We start from the raw sequence: 27,693 nt of genomic DNA on the forward strand, positions 1-27,693 counted from the left end.
ACTGTGAGTAGAGCACTGTGCTCCACACAGTAGCAGATTGCAATCTATTCCAAATGCCTGCCATTTGTCTAAGTGCTAATTTCTGCATTTGAATGGGGATTTCCAAACATTACCTCCAGCCTGGTGTTCACTGTGGCGTTTTCAGAACTTGTTACTAATGGTAAAGTCTGATGATTTTCATTCAACAAAAGCCATTGTTGCAGACCTGGCTAACAGAAAGCTCTGTGAGGTGAATGGTTTGGACCTGGAGGATCCGTGTTGACCACATCAGTTCTTACCATTCTGTAGCTGTGTCACTCTGGGTGAGTTAGTGAGCCTCTACCAGCCTCAGTTTTTTTTGTATAACGAGGAAATCAAAACCTGCTTCCTAAGGCATTAATGAAGGCATTAGTTAAATAATGGCTCTATGACAGAGGCACTAATCTGCTTCCTACGGGCAGACTACACTGCCCTGTCTGCTCAATACTCTGGGTGCGCAGAACATGGGAGGGCTGCCTGCTGACCTGTGAGGCCAGGAAAGAGCTAGTGAGGGAAGCTCTGGAAGTGGACGTGCAGCTAGGAGGTCCACACTGAGGCTGGGCAGAGGAGGTCCTGACACAGCCTGGCGGGGGGACACGGCACAGGTGCCAGAGGACTCCTGGCCATAACCTGGATGTCCGGGTGTTTGCACCGGAAGCGCACAGCCCTCCTTCTCCTCAAACCTGCAGCACAGTGTCCACACCCTGAGCGCACGAAGCACTTTTTTTCTCAGCCTTTGTGGAGGTGAGCTGGTTCTCCCTCTGGGCCCATGGGCACCAGCTCTGGGCAATGCAGGAGAGGCATCACGAGTAACCAGGCAGACCTCTGCTGGGCCAGGAACCCACAGCAGAGACCTAGAAGTGGGGGGGATGGGCTAACTTTGTAGTTCTGAAGGAACAGGGACCACGCTGACTTCTGAGTGCCATTTGAATGTGCTCAGCACGGTTCCCTGGAACACATTAGGTAGACAACCTATTTTACTAGGACTGGCATGAGTAAAAAAAACTTAGAAAATCTTCATTGCCTTCACCTATGCATATGCCACCACAATCCAGACTCTGTGCTGATCCCCATCAAACTAGTCCCATCACCAGGTAGTTCAGACCCCTGTCTCCAGCCCTATACCCCCAGGCCTATAAGGCTGAGGTGATATGAAATACTGGGAGAGCATCTTTGCCTAAAGGATATGTGACAAAGTTTAATTAGTTCTATGCACAGATGTAACAGTGAGGCGTCACTCATGTCCCTGAGAAGAGTTCCAACCTTGGCTGTCCCAACCTGCTCCCCTCCACATCCCAGAGTGCCACCCCTTTCCCTGGCATCTGACACCTCAGCATGTCCCGCCTCCAGAACTTCTGAGTACACCACCCAACTAGGCATCCTGGTATGCTGTGGGCTCCCAGCTCTGCCTCAGTTTCCCCTCCTTACTGGCTAAGCAGCCATGGCTGGGCACAAGGACCACAGTGCCCCTGTCTCTGGCAAAGTTCCTCTTGTCTTTGTTCTCTGCCTTTAATTTTCAGAGTCCTTTCTCCAGCATGTCTTTCCTCTGGCCCCCAAAATTCATCTCTGCATCATATAAGTATTACATAAGACTAAGGCCAAGTTCAGAGTCCCAAAGTAAAAGGAAGAATGGCTAGAACTCATCCCAAGTCCTAGAGCACCTTTCTCAGTCTGCTCTTGCCAACCCTGACCCCGAGCCCCACCCTGAATTTCTCCCCATACTGCTTAGTCTTACAAGAGTGAGGAAAGCTTGCCTGACCAGGCAGTGGCGCAGTTGATAGAGCATCGGACGGGGACACGGAGGACCCAGGTTCGAAACCCCGAGGTCACCAGCTTGAGCATGGGCTCATCTGGTTTGAGCATGAGCCCAAGGTCATTGGCTTGAGCAAGGGGTCACTTGCTCTGCTGTAGCCCCCCGGCCAAAGCACATATGGGAAAGCAATCAATGAACAACTAAGGTGCCACAACAAAGAATTGATGCTTCTCATCCCTCTCCCTTTCTATCTGTTTGTCCTTATCTGTTCCTCTCTCTGTCTTTGTTACACACACACACACACACACACACACACACACACACACACACACAGAGTGAGGAAATCTTCATTCCACTAGAAAACTGCAGAGCCCCCATATGGAAGTTGAGTCATAAATACAAATTGTACATGTTATGTACCTTGAGTGAACCTCATGGTGAACCTTCACCAAGTGGAGCTCGCGGAGGTATTAGGCCACAGCTGGTGGTAACCTTTGTGTATTGTTCCTTCAGTATGGAGGGCACACAAGGAGAGTGATCATAGCCACCCAGGGTCAGGCCCTCACCTAGTGCCACTCAGATGCAGGAACAGAGAACCCTGGGGAAGGAGTTCCTGTCTTTCCTTCCTAGTGACACATCAGAGCAAAGGGACCAGCCCTCTAGAAACTCACTGACACTGAGTGCAGGGAGATGATACAATTGACCCCGGCTAGTATTGGTTTGCTGGTGCATAACATGTAACTACACACATGACCATATGATAAAGACAGGAAATGAAGACTCACAGCCCTCTCACATTCCTCTTGAGGACAGGAATAGGAACAGGAGCAAATTAAGACACAGAGCAGGTCAATATTCAGACTGGTTTTGGAGCATGGTGCAGCTGTGTGGGTCCCAGGGTCACCACCTAGATGCAAGCCAGCCCACTGACCACGTCCAGATGCTCAGAGGCCCGTGGTGGCCTCACCAGCCTGCTTTTCTGTGCCTCTTTCCTCAGTCAGTGTTGGACAGCAAACTGGCCCCCATACCCAGAGGGCAATAGAAGCCGGAAGTGCCAGGCCACCCAGATGGGTAGGTGGCAGGTTTAATAAGCAAGGGAACTGACATACAAGGCTTGTCAAGGGCGGCCACAAAACAAGGAGATCTCTACATCTGTCTGTCAGAATCTTAAAAGTTAGATAGAGAGACCTTAACGGGATTCAGTCAGGGCTCCATTCCAAATGGTCAGCACCTTACCCTCTCCAGGCTCAATCCTTGGGACGGCTCCCCTGCAGGCCTGGTGGGCAGAATGCACATTCCTAGGGCAGGGAAGGAGGTGAGGAGCCTCCCATTGCCCAGGTCCAGCTCAGGATGCTGGCGTCCTCTCGATTTCCAACAATCAGTCGCAACATCTTTTACCTTCTCCATCCATTCACTGCAACCTCACTCTCTGCTTATGCAAAAGCAGCTCTTCTTGCAAAGGGATGGTCTACTCATCGCACAGGTGTGTGACTGGTAAGGCTGATGCCAGGTGGGAGCGTATGCCAAGGCAGTAAAGCTCTCAGTGTGGAATTTCAGTTTTCACTAAAAGGTGAGAGGGATGTTTCCCTTCTGGTGGGGTTAGGAGGGCTTCTGCCATTCTTGAACCTGGCCACACAGGGAAACATTCTCTGACTCAAAAGGACACATCAGGGACAGCAGGCGTGGGACTGCTCTTTGCACTCACACAACCAGCAGTTCAAAAAATCCTGACCGAAAGCCGTGCAATATCTGCTCACTGATATTCTGATGAATTTGGAGATCTGTCTTATTTTTCTGATGTGAAAGCAAAAAGATTGCAAGTCAAAAATGTCTTCTAGATATGATGGACTATATGCAGGGAGGAAAAAGAGTAAAAGAATCACACCGGAGAGGAAGAACAGTTGCCTTTGGGTATTTCTTTTTATTATTTTTCTATTATTCTTTTAATTTGCTATAATGAGTTTATATTCCTTTGAAAAGGACAAATAAACTTTTGAAATTTGATGGCTACAGGGTAGATTCTATTTGGGTAACAAAAAATTGTGATGGCAATTTTAAAACATATAGAAACCATAAAGTAATATCTGACTTAAAAAAAAAATGACAATGAACGTGTGCTGATTTTATTTTTGTCACTCGGGTTCTAACCTATCTTGTTTCAAATATTGCTAATCCTATTTAAACAAATCTGACCAAATAAACAAACACCCTATGCTATAGGGATGAGTTAATAATGCCTTTGAGACGATCTGACAGGGACTTTCCGAAATGCCATCAGTTGCATGTGGAAGGCTATTTCTGAATTTGACCCTGGATAGAGTCACCAGGTTTGGGGGCAAGGGTTTCGGAACCTGTCCTGCACCCCCACCCCCACCCACGTGTAGTCTCCACTCTCTCCCCATATTCCCCAGTCCCCTGAGGTGCGAACAGAGAACCAAGGACCCGCCCTCTCTCTGCTTCCTAGGGTGACGTCAGACATTGTAGAAAGCCCTAAAGGGTTTCTATTTGAATTCATTTCATTTTTATCTTTTTTTAACTCTCGGTTTTGAAGGTGTTGGGTTTTTCCTAATGAGCCCTGTGTTGGGTGCTGTCAGCCTGACCCTCTGCACTCCCGTCCTCTCCACTCCCATCTGGAAGCCGTCATCCAGCTCTCTTGCTTCTGGTTGATTTTTGCCAATGGGAGACATTTATAGAAAATCAGAGTATTCCAAAAAAGAGAGAGTCTGGGGTATGTATTTATTAAGCCAGGCTGTAGCTTCGTGGCTGCCTTCCTCAATCTAAAATCACAGTTTCAAGAGGGCAGCCCACAGCTGCAGGCCTGGGGGACAGGCCGAAGAGTCAGGGGGCTCCCCCATCACTCCCAGGGCCCCTCATCCCTGCCTACTTCTTTACAGAGAATTCTTTTCTTTAACCTCTCTCATTTACCTCCTTGCAGGTGCCAGACATTTTCTACTGGGGCCCTGTCCTGTAAATGTGCATAATCTATTAGCACAGCAGTACCGAAGCGATGTATTTATAAGGATAAATAGACATATATACTGGGAGAGTATGCAAATCCTTTTGCATGAAGAGACTACAGCTCTTGATCACCCCTTCTCAATCAGCATTAATGAAGTGCTGCTCTAAGAGTTGCTTTTCTATCCAGGTGACCTTGAAAGTTTCTAAGTATTTACAGGTAAGAGTTCAGTTGGAGAACCTGGCACACAGGAAAGAGTTAGAGGAGATCTGGCTTTCCCATGTCCTCCCGGTGACCTTCCCACCATCTGAGAGACCTGTCTCTCTTCAACCTGCACCCTTCACACTTAGTCCCTCCCCAGTGAGCACCGCAGGCCACACATAGAGCTTGCTCAGAATAAACAAGGTGGCGCCATTCTCTTTTCTCAGGTGCTGGTCACAGAGCACCTGTTTTACACTTTCTGCAGAAAGCATTTTTTTGAAGCCTCCTCATTAACAGAACCCTGGCTCTTTGGAGAGAAGAAACTAGGTTCTCTGCTGGTGCCAGGGCAGCAGGTGCAGGAACCAGGCCAGCTTTGTAAAGTGTGAGCTCTGCACTTCTAGCCGGAGAGGAAGAGCACACAGGTCCTGCGGGCACAGCTTTGGAAGGGTTTAACACGAGGGCGGGTGTGGTGAGAAGCACTCAAGAGCACTGCGCTCTAAAATGAGACGAGGTGGACATGGGAGCTACCCTGAGGGTCTGGCTTGGTCTGTCTGTGTGTTTGGAAGTGAGTTAGGACACAGACCCTTTACGAAACTAATGGGGAAAATGATGGTTCTGAGAGAAGGTTTGCTTTGTATGAGATGCTACATCCTGACGAGAGTTGATCTCTTTCCAAAGGAAGGGTGAAAGATTTCAAGTCAATTATCTTCTGTTTGTAAAGTCTGTTTGTGCCCAGGATAAGAGACAAAATGTTTTGTCCCTTTCCGAATAGAGTCATTTGTGTCTGCTTGAACATGAAATGTTCTGGTGATGATCGTGCAGCTTATTGCTTCAAGATGCCGTTTGTTCAGCATCTCAGCTTGAATGATTTGACCATCGTGAATCTAAACACTCGCTGCGCGGTTTCTCTTTACCTGAGCTCTCCAGGGAAACGGGTTTTGGAAGTCAGATTTTTCAACAATAATCAATTCAGATATCTTTCCCTTCTCAGAAATTCAACGACTTCTAAGAAATTATTTATTGTTGAAGAGTCAATCAGATTGATTACCACATTTCAGCAAATCCAAGCTATTATAATAGAGACCTCCTGATTTCAAAAAAAAATTAAAAAGGTCACGTTAGAATCGATGAGAATAACAACAGCCAGCATTCACTGAGCGCTTATCATGTACTACCTACAATTCTAAGCACTTTGTATGTATTAGCATTTTTAGACCTCAGCACAAACCCATGAGTTAGATCGTATTGTCTTCCCAATTTCATAGATGTGGAAAGCCAGGCCAGAGAGGGAAGGTGGCAGAGCCAGAAGGTCCCCAGACAGATGGACTCCAGGGTCTCCTTCCCCTGAACGGGGATAATTCCCCTGTCAATTACCCCTGGTATCAACTGTAAGGATGTCCACTGTCTATAGGCAGTGCTATGCTTAAATTCCAGCCTCTAGTTTAAGGTTCAACCAAGTCAATTGTTTGCTAAATGAAATAAATACCATTTTAAAAATGAATAGCCTTTAATGAGGACAGTACTTACCAAGAGTTGAATAAGTGAAGTTAAGGCTTCATAGACCAAGAGAGACACAACCCACAGTTCTATCATCTCACCCATTTTCTATAGAATTGTACAGCTGGAGTGGTCACTGATTACTCTATCCTTAGACCACCAACGGAGGGCAGTTCGTGCTCTGGCCACTCCTGGGATCACCCCACTTCAATGGACAGTGAGTGATCAAGAGAACATGCTCACTCAGATTGGACTCTCATAACACCACATTAGGGCCTCCAGGACTTCAGAATTCCCTGTGTGAATGGACACAAGCCCCCTTCCTGGGCCAACATGGACCATTTCCTCAACTCACCTTCCCAAAGAGGAATTAAGACAAAGTTGATTGTGGGTGATATTTGCAGGGCAGGAAAGGGGCAGTGGGCTGTGGCTCTGCAGCCAATTTGCCTGAACTAACAAGCTTCCTGTGCCAAGTCCCTAAAGGTGTGAGTTCTACATCAAAACCAGGCCTTCAGGTTATACTGAAGGCTCTTTCAGCACGGTAGAAGGCGGAACCTACATTTGTTAGCTTCATTTGTTACTGAAATACCGAGACCTGTAATATGTGTGCCTCCTTGTGTACTCTAGCTACGAGCCCACACACACTAAGGCTGAGAACACACTCTCCATGCTTTGAAGTGTTGCTGTTTGAGTGCTGGGTATGTGTCCCTTGAAAACAAGAATTGTGAGAATTTAAAAGACCCCAGGACCAGTGCAAGTAATTCCTTTATTTTCAGCTAAAGGATGTAAAGCCCAGAGAAGTAGCTAACGTCAGCAATGGAAAAGATGTCTGTTTTCAAATAATAAACAAATCCAAAAGAAGGACAATTATATATTTATATGCTAAGGTAATAAACTAGTTTTAAATAATTAAAATGAACCAAGGTGAAGGGACAATCATCCTGCCAGACTTCATGCTTAATGCTTAGTATTGTTAATTGAGGGCAATGTTAGATTTTCCTTCTTAATTATTTTTTCTTTAAATTTATGTTTTCAATCTTTACTTCAATCTAAGTCAACAGCAAAAATGTTTTCTAGCAGAACTCAACTACAATCACTTAAATAAAACCAATAAATCCAATTGGATAAATGATGCACGTTATAAAATGTGCTCATTATCATTAAAGGTGCCTGCAATATAAGTTAATACTGAGAAAAGACTAAAAATTAACTCTAACAATAATAAGAAACATTGTCTCCAGAAATAAGAGCACTTGTAAGTTCTTAAACATAAATTGTAAAGGACACCAAAACCCCAAAACCATAGTGTAGGAAATAAATGTTCTTCATGTTAGAAATACAAACTGGATATTTCTATAGTGATTTAAAAAAAAAATCTCTAATTGAATGCTTCACAGCCAGTGCTAGAAATTTTGATATAATGATTATATCCTAAAACATTGTCTTAAAGAAAAAAGAAATAATATTTAGAGAATTTATCCAATACCTTCCAAAGAATGTTAGAGTCACTTTTTTCGCTTTTGAGATAAAAACATCCCTGATCCCTGATGGATATATTCTTAGTCATAATGTAAACCGAGGCACAACTAACACAGAGTAAAACAGATGATTGTGTGTTTTCAGCTTTGTCTTTTAGTAACATGAAATTTTTCAGGAATAGCTGGAGGAAGATTCAGCAATTAGGTTTATGAAATGTGTGCTTGGGGTAAGAACACAACATTAAGTGAGATTTGTAAGCCTTACGTGTTGGCAATGTACAAGAAGCAATCATCTGTACACAGACGATTAATTTCAATAGCACAAGGAAATCTTGAAAGTCATGACAGGCTTTGTACCAGATATATGACCTTTGGAGATGTGATTCACATAGAGCAATAGAAAAGCATTTAACCTAAGCCCTTAAAGTTTCAGAGAGAAGAAGGTCAAGTAGTGCAGATTAAAACATTAAAAAAATAAATAAATAGAAACACCATAATGCAAGTTTTGACAGATAATTATCTACACAATGTCCTTTGAAATTATTGACATTTTGTACCCAATTTTTATACCTAACCTTTTTTCTAATGATCAAAAGTCATTATTGGTTTTAATCTATAGTTTGATTCCTTAAAAAATAAAAATATGTATTCAAACATCTTTATTGCAAACTCAATACACTTCTTGGTCTTATAGAAAAGTTAGTCTGGCCAAGATAACCAAAAATCAATTGATAATCAAGTATTAAAAATTTTAAATGATGTTAATAGGAGAATAGAAATCTATAAAAATAAATGAAAGGCCTTTAGACTTCATTGATATTCACTTTAGTTCAAATTCACATTATTTGCCTTCACATTTACAGGACCATTTCACCTTGCATTAGGCAATGTTACTGAGATGAGACAAGCCACAGGGGAACATTTCAATGTTTTCCTCCATGGATTTTTATCTCTTTTTCTTTATTCCTCTCTCCTCCACCTTGATAGTCAATTCTACATTTAAAATAAAGATCATTAGAGAAAACAAAGTCAGTCACTCTCACATCTGTCAGACACTGCCATGATCTGATCCACTCAAGTATGGCTTCACGCACCAGGAGTGGCACTTACTCAACTGTTGGTGCTGACCCAGGTCACCCATGCCTTGTGAGAGGTGAGTGACTGCCTGTGTCTCATGCAGAAAGCTTACCATGGCGGAGTATCAGCCTCCCTCTCTTCATGGAAACTGAAGAAGCTGCTGCTATCATACTGGTCTCAACAGCCTGTGGCCCCAGAGCATGAGACAGGAGCCTTGAGGTGGTGGTGGGAACTCAGTCCCAAAGGGCCCTCCAGGTTGGAAACTAAAGACTTGGTGACACCATACAAAGCGATCTGAACAGGATGCCACCGTGATGTGTGAGCTGGGGCGGTTCTAGAGGAGCTGGCAGAATCTGGAGCAGGGATCCCAACCAGCAATTGGAGGGTTTATCAAGACAGGTTTCTGTGCCTTAGCTGAGAAAGCTCTCGATTAAGAGCCTGCCTTGTTGGTGTGTCTGCCCTCCTGAGTCCTTGAGCCATTCATTTCCTTGCACTGTCTGCCCTGAGAGACCCAAGTCCTCAGGGGAAAAAAACTGTTCCTCTTCCAAAAGAGACAGACACTCATCTCTTGGGTGTGAGACTGCCATGGGGACCTGAGTAGGGAGCACAAGAGCTCCCTTGCCACCAGACCGAGGCTGAACCCAGAGCAAGGACAGGAGCATGTGGGTGCAGCTTACAGCTGGAGAGTAAAAGAGCTGACCTCAGTGGTCAGCAGAGGTGGGGAAAAGACCCCTTGACATTCTTCCACCTGCTGTTACAATTTCATAGACAACACTATGCATTCAACTTGTCTGGTAGAAGACTCGCCCTCCATGGTGACACCTGGTCGATTCCAGTCTGAAGGCCTGCATGAGTGAAATGTCCTCCATGCTCCCAAATGCAGCCAGTCTCTCATGCTCTGGGGCAGATGTAAGGGGCTGTGTGGGGACCAGGAGTGCCTGTGGACACTATAGCCTGTAACAGCTTATGACATGGCGTCATTCACTACTGAGAGTAGAATGCAGGAAAAATGCATTTGGCCATCCAAAGCTTTTCTCTTTAGAAAAATTAGGTGCAAGACCAGAGTTCCAAACAGCAACAGCCTCCTTTCCATATATCTGCCCACCAACCAGGCTCCCCTCCTGGGATTGTTGAAGCCTCATAACTACCCCACACCAAACCCTTTCCCCTTCCCCTCTCTTTACCACACATGTGTCGGGTATATATATATTAAAAAAGCCACTGCATAATAAACGGGAATTATTAGAAGGAGAACTTTTCATCAAGACTACCAAATAGTTAAAATGAAGAAAATTATAATTTTCAGGTTAAGAACAGGCTGTGATACTTGATCAATGGTTTCCGTAATGAATGAACTCTATTTCATCATTTCTTCCATAGTAAAAATACTCCATGAACTTCTCTTTGTCGTTTCCTTTACATGAAGTTGAAAGCTAATTCTCTGACAATTAGCAATCTTTCCTTTCACATTGATTCAACTTCAGCATCAGAATAAAGCCGCCGTGCAAAGCAGCTCTGTCAGTGGGAGCAAATAAGAAGGAACTTGTCAGGGGGTTCTGACAAGGTATATAATGAAAGCTCAAAGGATCCTGGCTTTTTTTTTTTCCAAAACAGGAATGAGAAATAGATTTAAAAAATCAAAATTTATTAAGGTGTTCAAGATACTGAAAAGCGCAGAAGACTTAACTGCAGCAGAGTATAATATATACAATTAGAATCCTCATTTTGAAAGACTTCAAGGAAAGTCATATTTGTTAGAGTTGAAAACACACAGAGGTATGTTAAGCAAAGCATAAAAACATACATTCATGTAAACTAATTGGATAATGGCACATATTACCACAACTGTCAGCCTCCACTGTGCCTTTAAAAGTTCCTTTTGTGAAGCACACAATTTCATTGTTAAAATACCAAAACAACACAAAAATACCTGTTAGCCAGCAGTAAACTTCGCACACATCCCCGCCACATCTGAGTGTGAATAAACCCTCTGCTCTGCTCTCATTTTCTTCTTTCTGATCGTTTCCATGGGATAGACTCACTGTTTATTGACTCCGCTTCTCTGAAACTGTCAAAGTTTAGTAGCTTCAAACTGCACACTGTGCTATTCATTTGTTTCTCCATTCTTCAGTTCTGACCCAAGAATGGAGTTGGCAGAGCCCTGAGGCGAAGCCAGAAAAATACCCATTATCTCATTGGACCGTCACAAAAGCAGGTAACCCGGAGCGAAACTATCAGTGGACATAAAAGGATTGTTGTCTGCCAAACGACCAAAATTCTGCAAAAATGACATTATTCTGACCAGTGTTAACCTGCCCACACCACCCTGTACAATTCTCAACATTCAAAAGGGTTTTTTTTCCCCCTCTTTTTCCTTTTCTGTCAGTCCACTGAACTATTTTCAGATCCAAGATATTAAAACTTAAAAGGCAACCAAAAATGATTCCCAAATGAACTGCTAAAGCATTCTGTCAGAAGGGACTTAATAACCGAGCCAGCGCTTCATTATTCTTATAGCTCTGTGTTAAATGGTAACAGAAAATGACCTCCAAGGAACATCCCTTTGATCTGGCCGGCCCAGTCCAGGAGCACGACCGATGTTCTCATAATCTAACACAAAGATGGGGCTGGCATGCATTTTTGCAACCACCAGAACCTAACTTTTACCAACTTGAGAGAGAGAACAAAAGTCACTGTCACCCGTGTAACAATCGTCAGGAACGAACCTGTTTGTGGTCATTCCAGCCCTGCCTAAATCCCAACAGCATGTTCCGCCTGCACAGGAGGCTTCCAAGCTGAGTTCAGCAAACACAGATCTCACTTGACGAAAACAGTCATTCTGCCCCCCAGGTCACACAGTGCCCCCCCCCCCCGCACCCAGGTTCCACCAGGTCTTCAAGGACTCAGAACACGGTCCCAGGGGCCAGCAGACATGCCCCTGGGCGCCCTCAAAAAGGTCTCGCACCATCTCAGCAGCAGAGCTGCCCTGGCTCCACCTGTGACCCAGCTGGAAGTCACCACAGTTCAGACAGCCAGACACTCTCCTTCCACACCTCCCAACACTCAGTGAAAAAGGCACAGCAAACTGTCCCCCCAACATTCACCCTTCTTCCCATGGAGCCCAAGGACGCCCTCCTCCTCCAGCAGCCTACCTCCCGTGCCCACGTCCGGCCGCCTGTCTGTCTGGTCCAGAGCTCTGGGACTTTCCGTCCTTGTGGGTGCTGAGAGCCAGCTCCCGCGAATTGTGAGCCTCCTGTGGCAGCAGGCTGGGTCTCCAGCAGCCGCAGCAGCCGCCGCAGCCGTGGCCGTGATGAGCACAGCTGGAGACCAATTAACCAAACATTGTATGGCAGCAACAAATCAACAAGGAAAACCTGCGCACAAATCAAGCAAAGTACCATTTCGGAGGGACGCTGAAAGCTGAAGTCACCCGCGCTACATTTCTTCTTCAGGATCATTCCAGCCAGCTCCTTCTGCTATTTTTACTGTACCATAATGCACTAGGTCTGGCTTTTACCCTATTGAAAGAACATGAATATATTATTATCCACACAAAAGAGCAGGTTATTGTTTATGAATTACCAGCCTTCCCAGCAACAAAGGCTATTTTCATAAGAAAACTCAATTTCATTTTAGCTCCAATTTGATTACCAGCTGAAGAAAAGAAGCTCTGCTCCTAACCCTCAAAGGATTTTTATTCATACCATTGAATGGGCTTTATTGCTTCCTTTTCAAAACTGACGTAGAAAGCTTTTAGAGTAAAACATTGACAAAAAATTATTGCGCTGCTATTTTGTGCAATAACAGAGCTGAAGAGGGCAATGATTTCTCAGCCATCTTTCACTGTACTTCAGAATAGCAAAGGCTGGAATTAATGACAGACCAGAGAGAGGAGGCAAGCTCAGGTCTCACAATGCCCGTCAAATCTAAATGATCACTATACATTGAAAAGCCCCCAAAAAAGCCCACGGCTGATTGATGCATGGCTTTCACAAGAAAGACAGGCTTGAAGAGTTTATTGCACCACAATTTGCTCAGAATTATCATAAAAATAAATGTAGAGGCTGAATGTCACCCTGGCACACTCCAAAAACACACAGCCGGGGACAAAGTTCACACAGACATTATGGCGTGCACACTTTATCACGTGCACACTCATGCAGCCAGACTTGAGGAGGCAGTCAGGGTGTCCGTGATCGAAGCTTCACTCGCTGTTGACAGGTTGGGCCAGGCTTGACTTGGGCTCCATGGAGAAGAATATTCCCCCTACCCTGGAATATTTTTCCATCTTCACAATTTAAATAGGAAAATTCTGCAGCTGCAAATAATAGCCTAGCGTCCCAGAAGCCAGACCTGCTTGCTGCACCCCCGGACTGTCCTGGGGCTGCCCAGCAGGGTGTGTGTCTGTCACCTTGTTTGTTTTCACTCCCCAAGGAAGCTGTAAGTTTGCAAGGACTCCATGGCCCACAAAACAGTTTGGGGGTAAATGTTCTAATGATACAGGTAGCTGTTGCTGAAATGGCTTTCTCCACATGCATGGCACTTCTCTTTTCATTAAAATTTAAGCAATAATAGCTAAGCTAGCAGGGTTTCCAAAGAAACCTGCACTTGATATTATGCAAAGAGAATCTACTGTGTAATAACTTGGGATTCCAGGTGCCTCCACGTAGATGCCTCAGGGAAGACTGAACCAACCAGAACTGAAAGGCTATTCTTAAAATCTGTTTATTAGGCCCTGGCCGGTTGGCTCAGCGGTAGAGTATCGGCCTGGCGTGCGGGGGACCAGGGTTCGATTCCCGGCCAGGGCACATAGGAGAAGGGCCAATTTGCTTCTCCACTCCCCTCCCTCCTTCCTCTCTGTCTCTCTCTTCCCTTCCCACAGCCAAAGCTCCATTGGAGCAAAGATGGCCCGGGCGCTGGGGATGGCTCCTTGGCCTCTGCCCCAGGCGCTAGAGTAGCTCTGGTCACAGCAGAGCAATGCCCCGGAGGGGCAGAGCATCGCCCCCTGGTGGGCAGAGTTTCGCCCCTGGTGGGCGTGCCGGGTGGATCCCGGTCGGACGCATGCAGGAGTCTGTCTGACTGTCTCTCCCTGTTTCCAGCTTCAGAAAAATACAAAAAAAAAAAAATCTGTTTATTAGCCAAGAGGTCAGTTCTTCTACTTGCTTATAGATATGGCACAATTAGGATTTATAAGTAAAGAATGGGCAATTCGATGTTAAAAACAAACAAAACAGTGAAAGGCAAACTACACTAGTTGGCCGTGACATTTCTTAAAGGGTATTGAATTCAAAGGTCAAATGCTGGTGATCTTGCACTCCTGTCAGTCCAGGGATCTGAGCTTCACTGTTTAGTAGGAAGCAGGGAGATTTCCAGTTATTATAAGTTGTTTTCAATGACTCGCCGCGCTGTACCTGTTCCGTTGTCTGTAACAACCTCTGTGTTATAACCACTAGCACTGTATGTCGACAGTGTCAAAGCTGATATTCAAAAAGTGAAACTTCCATCAAACATTCATATGCTTACCGATAGTTAAGTGATGAATGTTGGACTGACAACAAAAAGCCAATAACTAATGCATGTTGCACCTTTCTGTGGGTTTCTTGGCATTCTGCACACACAGCCTGTTCAACTAATAATACTGTATATAATCAATTCTATAGTCAAATATTCACTGAAGTCATGTTCTATAAAGTCAATGTGACCACTGAATTAGCAAATACTGACCATGGCCCATGGAGAAATAGAGGGTTGGGTTCCTGTGAGCCTCTGGTCACAACATGTTCATCAACCAATCACATCATAACATTGTTTCACATGTTTTGTTTAGAAACCCTTTAATATACAGTGTTGACTCATTAACACTGAATTCATAGCCAACAGCACTCTAACACATGCCTGAAGGAAGCTTATCTCACACACACATTTTCTCCTTGAAACACAGTACAGCTTCTTGACTGAGGAACAGCAGACAGCACCTCAGAACTATGCCTGGGGGCCGTTTTATTTATTTATTTTTATAATTTATTTATTTTTTTTTTAGGTAGAGGAGAGAAAGAGAGAGAGAGAGAAAGAGAGAGAGAGAGAGAGAGAGAGGAAGCATCAACTTTGTAGTAGTTGCTTCCCATTTGTACCTTGACCAGGCAACCCAAAGTTTCAAACTGGCAACCTCAGCACTCCAGGTCGATGCTTTATCCACTGCGCCACCACAGGTCAGGAAGTGGAGATCATTTTAAACTGCAAAGTCACCCTGTTGGGAAAACAGCTATGTTAGGCTTGCTCACTTGCACTTTGCATGATTGTGCGTGAGCACGTGGCAGTCATGTGTGCATAGCCTATGTGAGGCTACTGGTGCTTTCACTCAGGGTGGTGTTTGGAAGATCGCTTGCCCACCACTGTGAGGGGCCATTTAGCTGTTTGTTTGCCTGCTGCTGTGAGAAGTGGTTTACCCCTGCTTGTCTGCACATTCACCGTTGCAAGAATCTAATAAACGGGAATGGCCCAGTGCTTTCCCGCTCTGCAGTTCCTCTACCATCTGCCCAAATCCAATGTGGACCTGCCTGGCCTTGGCCACCAGCATTACACACCCATAAAGAAAGTACAAAAATTTGAACAACATGACACTAGGACTGTGAAAAGGACACATGTTTATAATACTAGAAGTGGAACAAGACAGGAGGGTGTAGTCTTGTTCCACCTCAGCTGGAAACTTTCAAGATGACCGACTCAAATTTTTCACAGTACACAATGCACATGTCCATGAGTGACTGCGAGAGTAGCAGGGGTCTCCAAACTTTTTACACAGGGGGCCAGTTCACTGTCCCTCAGACCATTGGAGGGCTGCCAAATACAGTGGTCCTCTCACTGACCACCAATGAAAGAGGTGCCCCTTCCAGAAGTGCAGTGGGGGCTGGATAAATGGCCTCAGGGGGCCGCATTGCGGCCCGCGGGCCGTAGTTTGGGGACGCCTGGTACTGCAGCTATTGATGTGGGGTTGCAAATTATAGCAGGCAGGTGAATTTTCAGATATAGAATCCATGAATAATGAGGATCAACTTTATCCTGCTTTTGACTTAAGGTCATTTGCTATTGTGTCCAGAAAGCTGCTATGTACTGAACTGTGTCCCCCCAAAAATGCCTCTGTTAAAACCCTAACCCCAATGTGATTGCATTTGAAGCTGGGTCCTTTAGGAGCGAGTTCAGGTTAAATGAGATCATAAAGGTAGGGCCCTGACTGGATAGAACTTGTGGTCCTATAAGAAAAGGAAGAGAGCACTGGCCAGGTTCAGCTGGTTAGAGCGGCGTCCCAAAGCACAGAGGTTATTGGTTTGACCCCTGGTCAGGGTACATACAGGAACAGATCAATGTTACTGTCTCTCTCTCTCTCTCTCTCCAACCCTTTCTCACTAAAATCAATAAATAAAAATTTTTGAAAAAATAAGAGGAAGAGGAAGCTCTTGCTTTCTTTACTTGAATGTACTGAGAAAAGGCCGTGTGAGGACACAGAAAGAAGACAGTCATCCACAAGCGTGGAGAGAGTCCTCACTAGACACCAGCCCTGCCAACACCTGGATCTTGGGTATCCAGAATCCGGACTATGAGAAATAAATGCCTGTTGTTTAAATCTCCAATACTATGGTATTTTGTTATGGCAGCCCAAGCTGACTGAAACAAAAGCAAAAAGTGGAACAGAATGTGGCACTACCAATCAATCAATAATTACTAGTTGAACTAGTTTATTGTCCACAATGAGCTGGCTGATTGGAGGGATATAGGGGAATGTAAAGTGTACCTTAGGGAATGCAAAGCCTGCGTTTGGAGGAATGGTGTCGCTTGAGGTTGGTACGAAGGAGCAATCGCTTTGAGGAAAGAAAGAGTAGCAGTTCCCAGGTCAGAGGAGTAAGTCTGGCTAGAGCAGGGAGCCAGAAAATAAGTCGTGGGAACAGCCAGCAGGGCCTGAGTACCCACCCAACAGAGGCGCAATTTCTCCAAATACAGGCCTTGGACCGCGAACATCATAATCCCTTGGGAGTTTAAGAGAAATAGAAGTTTCTGGGTCCCTGTAATGCTGGTGGCCAAGGCCGGGCAGGTTCACATTGGATTCAGGCAGACAGTAGAGGAACTGCAGAACCGGAAAGCATCAGGCCATGCTCACTTATTAGAGGCTCGCAGAGACAGGCGAGCAAATAAACAAAGGAAAACCACTTTTCACAGTGAAGGGCAAGGGATCAGGAAAACTGCCCTTTATGGTGGTGACTGAGGGAATCAGGAAACCATACCTTGCTGTGATGGGAGAGCGATCAGGGAGAATCACCACCCAGAGGGAAAGCATAGCTTTTCATAGAGACACGGGGCTTTCTGCCACGTGCTCATGCACTAATCGTGCCAAGTGCTTGCAGCTGCGAAACCAGCAAGCAAGCCTAACACAGCTGTTTTCCCCACAGTCCCTTTGTTGTAGGACCCTGGGAATCTGCTCTTCTAACTCACCACCCAGCTGACCCTTAATCCACCTTACGTTAGAAAACTACTACTACCAGTTGAGCAGGCAAGAGTCCATTTACCTAAAGAAGCTGAGTGCTATTGAACAAGCTGCACAACAGGTAAACTATAGGCCTTGAGATGAGCCCCCTCTCGGCATCAGCAGCTCATCCCTCACCTGACCCAGACCCACCAGCATTACCCACTTGTATACCCTCAGCGAGGTAGCCATCCTCATCACTGCAAAGCGTCCTCAGGTGTGTTTCTTGATGCTTACCTGAGAAGCCAGGATGTTCTTAGTCTTTCAGTGTTAAGTTCAAGAGAGGCAAAGAAATGCACTCAATAAATGGGCAATACACTCCCCAATCATGAGATTATGCTTAAAATAATTAAAAAATAAACACTGAAAATGGAAGAAAACTTTTTTCCAAGTTGTTGTGGTTTCCAGAGAGCCAGTAAAGATCAGATTTTATCATCAGCAAGACCAGAAATTTATTTGTGGATCAGTTTGCTCAGATTCTTTGTTAAACTGTGATGAACTTCTCAAACAGGAGGAGCCCTCTCTCACATGTCTTTGATTTACAGAATCCGGCGCACAATCTGCACTCAATGAAAGTATCAAGATGAAATGCCTTCAGGCATTATGGCTCAGCTAGAGATATCATAAAGACAAAATCCTGAGCATCGCATCTTATGCTGACTAAGGCTAAATGCTAAAAATTAATATAATTAGAGAAAATAGTCATGAATTCAAATGTTATGAGTTTGTTTACATCAAAAAAAGAGATTTAATGTTATGAGGTCCCACTTACATTTTCAAACAATTTAGAATTCCTCAGTCACGCTGAGTTGTTTTCTTTTCCTCCTTCCTCATCCATACAAATACTGAATAAGCCTCCATTCAACTGAAAACTTTCTTCTGACTTCAAGAATTAGGACACAAAGTCACATAAACACTGATTCACAAGAAAAGGCTTTATCCTATAAGCACTCCTTCAACTATTTGAAATCAATAACCCTATGTAATGCTGGTGGGCAAGGACAGGCAGGTACACATTGGATTCAGGCAGACCACAGAAGAACCATGAAGCCACAGGGTGTTGGGCCATTCCTGTTTATTGGATTCTCGCAGAGGCGGTCAAGAAAATGGGGAAATCACCTCTCACAGTGGCAGGCTGGCAATCAGGAAAACTACCCCCAGGGGAAAGTACCTGTAGCCTTGTATAAGCTATACATACATGTGGCTTTCAGCCTCGTGCTCATGCACTAGTCATGCAAAGTGTTTGCAGCCAGAAAACAAGCGAGCGAGCCTCATACAGCTATTTTCCCTACACCATATAAGTTGGTTTCCAGAAAGTCAAATTGATCTTGGAGAGGCTCACAATGTCCTGCTACTTTCTATCCTTACATTTCATCCCTTCAAACCAAGCTGACTCCTCTGAGAAGCCAACCTCTGCAATAGATTGTAAAGAAGCTCAGGAAATGAAATAACCATAATATCACAAGTGATAAAGTTCCTGTGAGACCATCTTCTGAGTGGCCTCATTTGTCTTAGCTAACAGTGGCACGCATTAATGCCATTATTGGAACATGACATAACAATCTCACTGCTTCCTCCAAGTCTCCAAGTTTCCTTGGGAAGATATTTTCTGTAAGCCTGATATCATAGGAGACATTTGATAGTCACTAAACATCTAAGAAATAGGTGAAACTGTTGTGAAACTTGTTACTCATCCACTGCTCAAGAAGAATATCTAAGAATTACACCAGGATAAAATCACTTCCAATTCTTTTATTGATTGTCCAGCTTTTATCTTATTACACTTTATGTTTCAAAATTTGATCTAGATCAGTGGTCCCCAAACCCCAGGCTGTGGACTGGTACCGGTCCGTGGGCCATTTGGTACTGGTCCTCAGAGAAAGAATAAATAACTTATATTATCTCCGTTTTATTTATATTTAAGTCTGAACAATGTTTTATTTTTTAAAAATGACCAGATTCCCTCTGTTACATCCGTCTAGCCTCACTCTTGACGCTTGTCTCGGTCACATGATACATTTATCCATCCCACCCTAAAGGTCGGTCCATGAAAATGTTTTCTGACAGTAAACTGGTCCGTGGCCCAAAAAAAGTTGGGGAGCACTGATCTTGATGGTTTAAGTACGTGATTTGATTGCATACTTACCCGTTTCTATGCTGCTCTATTTCTCCCTCTTCCAATAATCAAAAAATAATCTGGCCTCATGCAAATGGCTCATAAGTTCATAATAAATGTACATCTACAAATTAGAACCCTGATGGGTATGAGCCCCTTTAGTCTCTATTTACACATATAAAACAGTAGGAAAACAAGCCGGACTCAACTCAGAGTATAAACTTTAGAAAATTTCTATTTAAAATCCTTCTGAATTTTGACAAGACTCTTTTGAACTTGATCCAGTGCTGTTGTTCCATATGTACTAAGTTATAGGCTCCAAGTCTCCTCGGAGGGTACTGGGGAATAGGTATGGCCATCTTATGCGCTCTTCCAGTGAAGCACACACCCCAGCTGTACATATCTGCAACCTGAAGGGAGAACGGTGCCCACAGTGTGTACTGGATTCATCCTCATTCTGTCTCTCCCCCAGAAAATGCATCCAAACAACCTGGAGAATGGCCACTGAAGTTGGGAAGGAAATTTGTGCCCACTTCTACTCAACCCCTCAGGAGCCGTGCTGCTAAGTTAAAGGCTAGTTTGGCCTATTGATGAGTGCTATTTTAATATAATGAATACACATGCCTTTGAGACTTACAACCATGGAGCCATGGAGCAGTCATACTTTTACCCAGGATGCACAGTCTGTGTCCACATCCTGCCCGGGGTCTGGTGAGGCCACAGGTGGTACTTCTCGAGAGCTCAAAGTGATAGCTCAGTCTGGATGGGAGAGGGCTACACAGGTGCTCCGTGTGCCCTGCTGGAGTGGACACCCAGGTCGCAGGATGAGCCAGCCAAATCAGGATGAAAGGGCACTTGGTCAAGATGGAAGAACGGAGGCCATGATGACTGAGAGGCAGGGGAGTGGTATGGGGCAAGCTGAGGTCCAGGCCAGCTGTCCAGAGATGCCTGCAGGCTCAGGGCAATGAGACACAGGCCAGTGTCTGTGACTGTAGCACCTGATTTGTGTGCTTCAAGCCAGAGTCATCTGCTTCAACCGTGTAAACAGGCCCAGCGCTGGCCAGTCTGGGCACCCTTTCCCAGATATGTGGTAGATGGGGGCAAAGGCATTGGGCACAGACAAAACTGGCCCTGAACCTGGCTCTGTGGCCTTTGATTTCCACAAGCCAGGTGTCCTCAACAGTGAAATGACCTGTGATCCCATCGTGGCTCCCCAGGTTTCCCTGTCCCAGGAATAGAGTCCCATGACTGTTATTGAGTGCATTGTCTATTTTCCGCAGCTACTTCAACCAGAGCAATTTGAGTGCAGAACCTACTCCTTCTCGAGCCTTCCATGTGGAAGAAGCAGTGTGCGGTCCCTATCAGCAGCAGAACCTCCACGTCCTCCAGAAACGCCAAACACCATAGGCGTGCTAATGTGACTCCATCTTGGATACACCTGGCCCTTGGGTCACAGCTGCGTTCAGAATTTCCTCACATCTGAACACAAGTTCAATCTAAAAACAACCGGCCAGTAAATGAACAGCTACAGGAATTTTCTTTTTGCTAAGAAAAATAAATAGAGATAGATAAAGTCTAGAGAAAGTATAAAACCCAGGGAAATAGCAGAATAAAGACTTAGAAAGAGAGACAAAGGGTGAGGTATAAGAAGCACTGGCACGGGACAAGAGCATGGGGAGGACATGTGAGGGGTGAAGGACCAGAGAAGACTAGGAAGCTCATCAAGACCGAGGCCCAAGGGGAAGCGTCAGACAGAGAAGAATGCAACATGATCTCTTAAGAGAGTTAGTGTATGCATATCCCTTTAATGAGAAAAGGAAGTACTTGAAAATAAAAACAATTTTCTCTTAGAGAAATCAAAATATTACTGCAAAAGTCAAAATCACCCTTGTAAGCCAGGCTTATAGTAAGAAAAACCTTGACTTAATGCTTAGCTAGTGTAGAAACAGCTGAACAGTATGTTGATTCCAAGTTCATTTTCATCACACACACACACACACACACACACACACACACACACACACACACCTTAGAAAGAAAGCACTAGAATTGCTCCTGTGTATCCAAATCAAAGAGACGAAATAAATATTGCTGAAGGTTTTTAAATGGGGAGGAAAAGCTGTTGTTGAGAGTTAAGTGCCACAAGCACAAAGCCTCTTCACAATGTAGAAGAAGGGTAGCTGTCAATGGGAGGGATACTCTAGAGGAAAAAAGGATTGGGGGCGGGGCAGGCAAAGGGAAGGCTGGTTCAAAAGAGGGCCATGGGAAGTGATGGCCTGAAACAGATGTGCACTGTGGCAAGTGTCTTCAAGAACAACAGAAAAGCCTGGCCAGGCGATGGCGCAGTGGATAGAGCATCGGACTGGGATGCAGAGGACCCAGGTTCAAGACCCCGGGGTCGCCAGCTTGAGTGCGGGTTCATCTGGTTTGAGCAAAGCTCACCAGCTTGGACCCAAGGTCACTGGCTCAAGCAAGGGGTTACTCGGTCTGCTGAAAGCCCGCAGTCAAGGCACATATGAGAAAGCAACCAATGAACAACTAAGGTGTCGCAACGAAAAACTGATGATTGATGCTTCTCATCTCTCTTTGTTCCTGTCTGTCTGTCCCTATCTATTCCTCTCTCTGATTCTCTCTCTGTCTCTGTAAAAAAAAAAAAAAAAGAATAACAGAAAAGATCTGACTTCTACAAAGGCCTCAAAGCAGAGTTAGAGGAAGAGCTGAGCCCTGCCTGCAGAGCTGTTTCAAGATAATTTGAACAAAACTGGTGTCATAGTAATTGGGAATCCAGTGAAAGCTGAATGAAGGACAGTTAAGCAACTAAAACAAATTTTACCTGATAATTAATCACCAAATGAGCCAGCCCCCTTGACTCATTGCCTATCCACCAACTGAGGCATTAAAGCCTGACCCCAAGTTCAACGTCAGGATCCCCTCTGTACCATTTGTTCAGTCAGAGGCAATCTAGCAGCTACTACATGAGACTAGCCTCCAATCTACGAGACATTGAAGCACATCCCCATTTTACAGGTGAGAAAACCAAGGGCTCCTACCACTAACCAAAAGCTGGATTCCAATTTGGATCTCCAAACTCCAGGCTCCACACAAGAGACCTCCTGAAAGAGCCCTGCCCTCTCCCCCTTCTGGCCCCACAGGATTTGAGGAGCTTTCTCTAGAGCTATGGTGACCATTTCTTTTGTCTCCCAAGTGGGACACTTTAGAGATTATAGGGAGGACTAACAATCGCACCAGGCGGTAGGGTAGTGCCAGGACTGGCCTGGGTGCCAGGAGGGTCCGTGACCCCGCGCACAGCCCAGCTGCCTCAGCCCAAACAGAAATGGGTGTTTCTCTCTGCACGTTCTCATCACAGCTTTCATTTTGCTTGTGGGTCAGACTGACCTGAGAAAAGGAAGAGATGGAGGCTTGGGAGAGAGCAGAGCTGAGATAAACCAGAAAAACAGAGGACAATCTGTAATGGTGAGGTTTTGCTGCATAAAAAACCACCCCAAACTCAGTGGCTTACACAACAGCTATTGATTTAGATTAGATTATGGTTCAAGGAGTCAGTAATCTGAGCAAGGCTCAGCTGGTGGCACATCTTGTCCATCTGGGCTCGGCCACCCATGTGCGGTCAGCAGTCATCAGCTAGTACTGCTGCTGGTTGGCCAGCTCACGGCTGGGCGGGAGCTGGCCGAGCTCTACAACATCAGCCTCCAGCAGGAGAGTGTGGGTCGCTCACAAAGGGCTGCTGCCTTTCAGGAGGGGCAGGAAGATGCAAGTTCTGGGCTCAGACAGGGACAACGGTAATCCTACTGTATTCTGTTAGCCTCAATAAACCATGGGGTCAGCCCAGATGCAAGGGATGAAAAATCAGTCCCAGCTTTGTGGGAGGAGCATTGTAGAGGGAGGGGCAGAGCCATCTTTTCAATCTACCACAAAGTTCTAGAAACAGATGGTGTCCTTGCAGCCTCTAGACTGAATGGGGCCAGAGAGAGGTTGGCAGGCAGGGCCCGACCTGGAAAGAGCTATTCAATTTTCAATTTCAAATGTTCGAAGAGCTTGGGAAGAGGTGGTTCTTCGGGATATTTTTGCCTGGAGACCAAGAATAAAAACGTAAGCCACTGAAGTTAATTTTTGTTTAATGTATTTATTTTTTTCTTTTACTTATTAATGAAATCAACTGAGTTGAGGAGTAATTTTCCTCACATGTTTTCAAATAAGGCTTTCCAAGGCTGTGCCCTGGGCTCTGCATTTTCTTGGCAGAGCCACTGAACACAGCTTTGCAGACAGTTGAGGGAGGATATACAGTATTCATATTTAATGCAGTCACATCTGATGGGTATTTGGGTAAGGGTTTTTTAAATTGGAAAAAAAAAAAAGGACTGGATGTACAGAAGATTAGAAAGGCTGAGCAAGGCACAAGGAGGCCTGGGTGCCACTGTGCTCTCCCTCAGGTCCGCAAGCGCATTAAGCCCATTATGACCAAAGCGCCCATTATGACCAAAGCAAGTCGTATTGCTCTCTGCCCGACCTAATGAACCAGAAACTCTCGACACTGGACAAAGCTATTTTTTCCTTAGATAAAACAAAATTCTTCTATTGATTGGCTCTGCATTTAATCTGAATAAATCAGATTTTTAAAAATGCATTTAGTGTGATAGAAGATTCACCATTTTACGTAGAAAACAGTTGCAGGCAGCTGGGATCTGCTTGATGTACAGGGGAAGCGGTTTTTTATTCGTGTTTTACTATCACCACCATCACTTCCACCACCCCGGTAAAGACCACAGCACCTTCAGATCGCAGAGTGGAAAGCCAAGGCCAGAGATGTCCCAAAGTCGCAGAAATGCGCCTGCTGGTGGTGTCCTTAGGCAGGACAAGGGCCTTGCGCCTGCTGGTGGTGTCCATAGGCAGGACAAGGGCCTTGCGCCTGCTGGTGGTGTCCGTAGGCAGGACAAGGGCCTTGCGCCTGCTGGTGGTGTCCGTAGGCGGGACACGGGAGGCTCCCTTCCCAACCTGCGCTGCCTGCTTCCCTAGGATAGCCCCAGGCTCAGGATCCGTGATTGGCCCGGAGAACGCCAGGACAGTTCACTTCAGCAAACTGTCACTAATTGAAATCAAAAACATTTTCCTTTTAATTTGGTTCCAAGAGGTGGTCATCATATGATTTTACCTGGGCTGGCTATATATCAGCAAAGGGTGTTCTGCTCAGAACTGGAAGCTCCGAGCAATTGGACTAGTCCCGCCTGCCCGGGGTGGGGGGGGGGGCTCTCCGTGAGCCCACCCTCCAGGAAGGGAGCCTGCCCCGGACCCACACCCAGCGATCTGAATGACGGGGTTCTCTAGCTTCGCCCACGAGAAGCTGCAGACCTAAGTTCAGAGGAAGCTGTTGTCCCTCTCGGACCCAGGTTTTGATAAGTTGAGGTGCTGACAAGGAGCTCCGTCTCAGTCCCTTTGCCCTGGGAATTTTCTCCCGGGGGTATTAACACCTGTCCCGACAAACCTCTTGCAAAATTATTAGACACAGTGAAACCTTTCAGCTCTCAAAGAGTTTGTCTTGGACACCTGAGCTGACAGGGTTCAGTACCCTCCCCATCTCTAGGGGATCAGTGGAGCCTCAGAGAGGTGACATGACTTAGTCAGGGGCCCAATTCCTCAGACAAGAGCTCGGAAGATAGCCAATTGTTTACTCTGTACCGGGCCCACCTCCCCAGCCTGCAGGGGGTGGGCACTCAGGGGGCTTAGTCTGACACTGGATTCTCTACGACAGCTGTCCACATGAAGCACAGAGCTGTCTGTGGGGGTGAGGGGAGGCCCCAGACCCTGGTTTGGGCGATAGGGATTTTGTTGGGAAGTGACCAGCGGGTGGGGTCTGAAAGTTAAATAATGTAGGAGTCCTCTTTTAAAAAAGGATCCCAAATTGCAAATACAAAATTGGGCATGGGCCTTGGAGGAGGCCTGGAGCTTCCCATGTCCTTAGCAACACGGTGAATCCACTTCTGTGAGTGGTCCGAGGAGAGAGAGAATTGAACCAGGATACAGACCTGCCATCATCTTCACAGAGTTACCATCTTCAAAGATACGTCTCTAAACCCTGAGAATGAAAAGAAGGCTGGATTAGCCACGAGCATCCAGGTAGAGTGTTCTCCTGCTGACATGAACAGGGGCACAGAACATCCGGATAAGCCAGCCTGGGGCGTGATGGTCAGGACAGAACCTGGGTCACTCGTGCTGTGTCTGAGCCTGGACAAAATATGAACACGGTCCAACAATGACAATACGTCCTCCCATCCTGGCTCACACGGGCAATGCTGCTTCTTCACCGGTCACAGCTTGAGCCCGCTCTGGGCTCACTGAGACGCCCCACAATTCCCCACGTGTGTGCTCTCTGCAGGGGTGCTCACCCAGCCTCATCTCTTCAGGTACGTCCTGGGGTCTTTGCTGAAGCTGCTGTCTAGCCCACAACCACTGCTGCCAAAGCCAGGAGGGGCTGTCTTGCCCTTCCAGATTATGCCTGATGTTCATTTTAGCCTTATTCCACCCTCCCAGAGTAAAAAGGAGAGAAACAAAAAAAGGGAAGGGAAAGGAACGGGAGGGGAGGGGATGAATGTAGAGACAGCATTTCCTAGACCAGGGGTCCCCAAACTACAGCCCGCGGGCCACATGCGGCCCCCTGAGGCCATTTATCCGGCCCCTGCCGCACTTCTGGAAGGGGCACCTCTTTCATTGGTGGTCAGTGAGAGGAGCATAGTTCCCATTTAAAGACTGGTCAGTTTGTTGATTTAAATTTACTTGTTCTTTATTTTAAATATTGTATTTGTTCCCGTTTTGTTTTTTTTACTTTAAAATAAGATATGTGCAGTGTGCATAGGGATTTGTTCATAGTTTTTTTTATAGTCCGGCCCTCCAATGGTCTGAGGGACAGTGAACTGGCCCCCTGTGTAAAAAGTTTGGGGACCCCTGTCCTAGAGAGTGGAAATGGACAAGGACAAGTGCCCGGGGCACTGCCCCACCCCACCTGCCCACTGTCCAGGACCACTGCACCCAGGAAGACCACAGGGCATGCTTCTCCCCACCCTGACAACCAGCCCTGATCTTTCCTTTCAGTCTTGGCACCTTAAGGCTTAACTAATTCCTTTGAACGACAGCATGGCCCAGAAGGCTGCCTGATCCCAGAGTTGGGGAGACTTCCAAGGCTAGCCCCCCACCGCCACCACTGCGCTCTCCCTCACTGACGGGCTACTGGAGAGCCAGCTCCCTCTGCCTGGCCTCTCTGGGTGGCTCTACTCTGGCCCTTTCTGGGTTTCTCAGGCACACCTTTCTCACTAGACACAGTGTCCAGCTCCCCTCAGATGGGTCACAGCACCCAGAACTCCCACTGGGGTTCAAGCCTGGACCCTCTGCCTGCCCACACACCTGGAGATGCCTTTCCAATCAGTCCGATTCAGAAGTCCCATGGCAGAGCCATGTAGAGGGTGGATTGTGGAGACAGCTAATAATCGAATCCTGAACTATGTGACCATGGGTAAGTTTCTTAGCATCTCTCTTCCTTAATGCACCTACTGGGAAGTGGGGGTGATTGATTGATGTACCTTATCTCATAGTCTTGTTGTGAAGTGAAATGAAATAATGGAATGCTTAGGACAGGGGCTGCTACTGAGGAAGCACCCTGAATATGCTGGTGGTTGATGCTACTATCAGGAGGCTCCTGCTAACCATTGCACTTCCCGTCACAGCGACTTATAAGAAAATCACTTTTAAGATCACATAGTGCTGATGCTGTATCAGCTCTTCGTCTTCTGTCTCATCTTTCTCCCATTTTCTCCACGATCTCATCGTTGCATTTTTTAGGGCTCAGCCCACCCCATTTTGTTTCTGCTGCACCCAGGGGACTGTGTTGACAGCTGCAGTCCACCCAGGTTCCAGGCACCCTGTTTCTGATTCTGATTCTGCTGCGGGGATGAGCAGAATTCATCCTCACTTCTTTATGTCCCATATTTTCCATCTGTGAAAGAAACATCATCCCTGCCAAATACCTGTCCTCCCAGAGATGGGGCCAGAATAAAATGTGTCTGCTCAATGGCT

This window comes from Saccopteryx leptura, chromosome 4, assembly GCF_036850995.1.
Source record: "Saccopteryx leptura isolate mSacLep1 chromosome 4, mSacLep1_pri_phased_curated, whole genome shotgun sequence".
Classification (NCBI taxonomy): domain Eukaryota; kingdom Metazoa; phylum Chordata; class Mammalia; order Chiroptera; family Emballonuridae; genus Saccopteryx; species Saccopteryx leptura.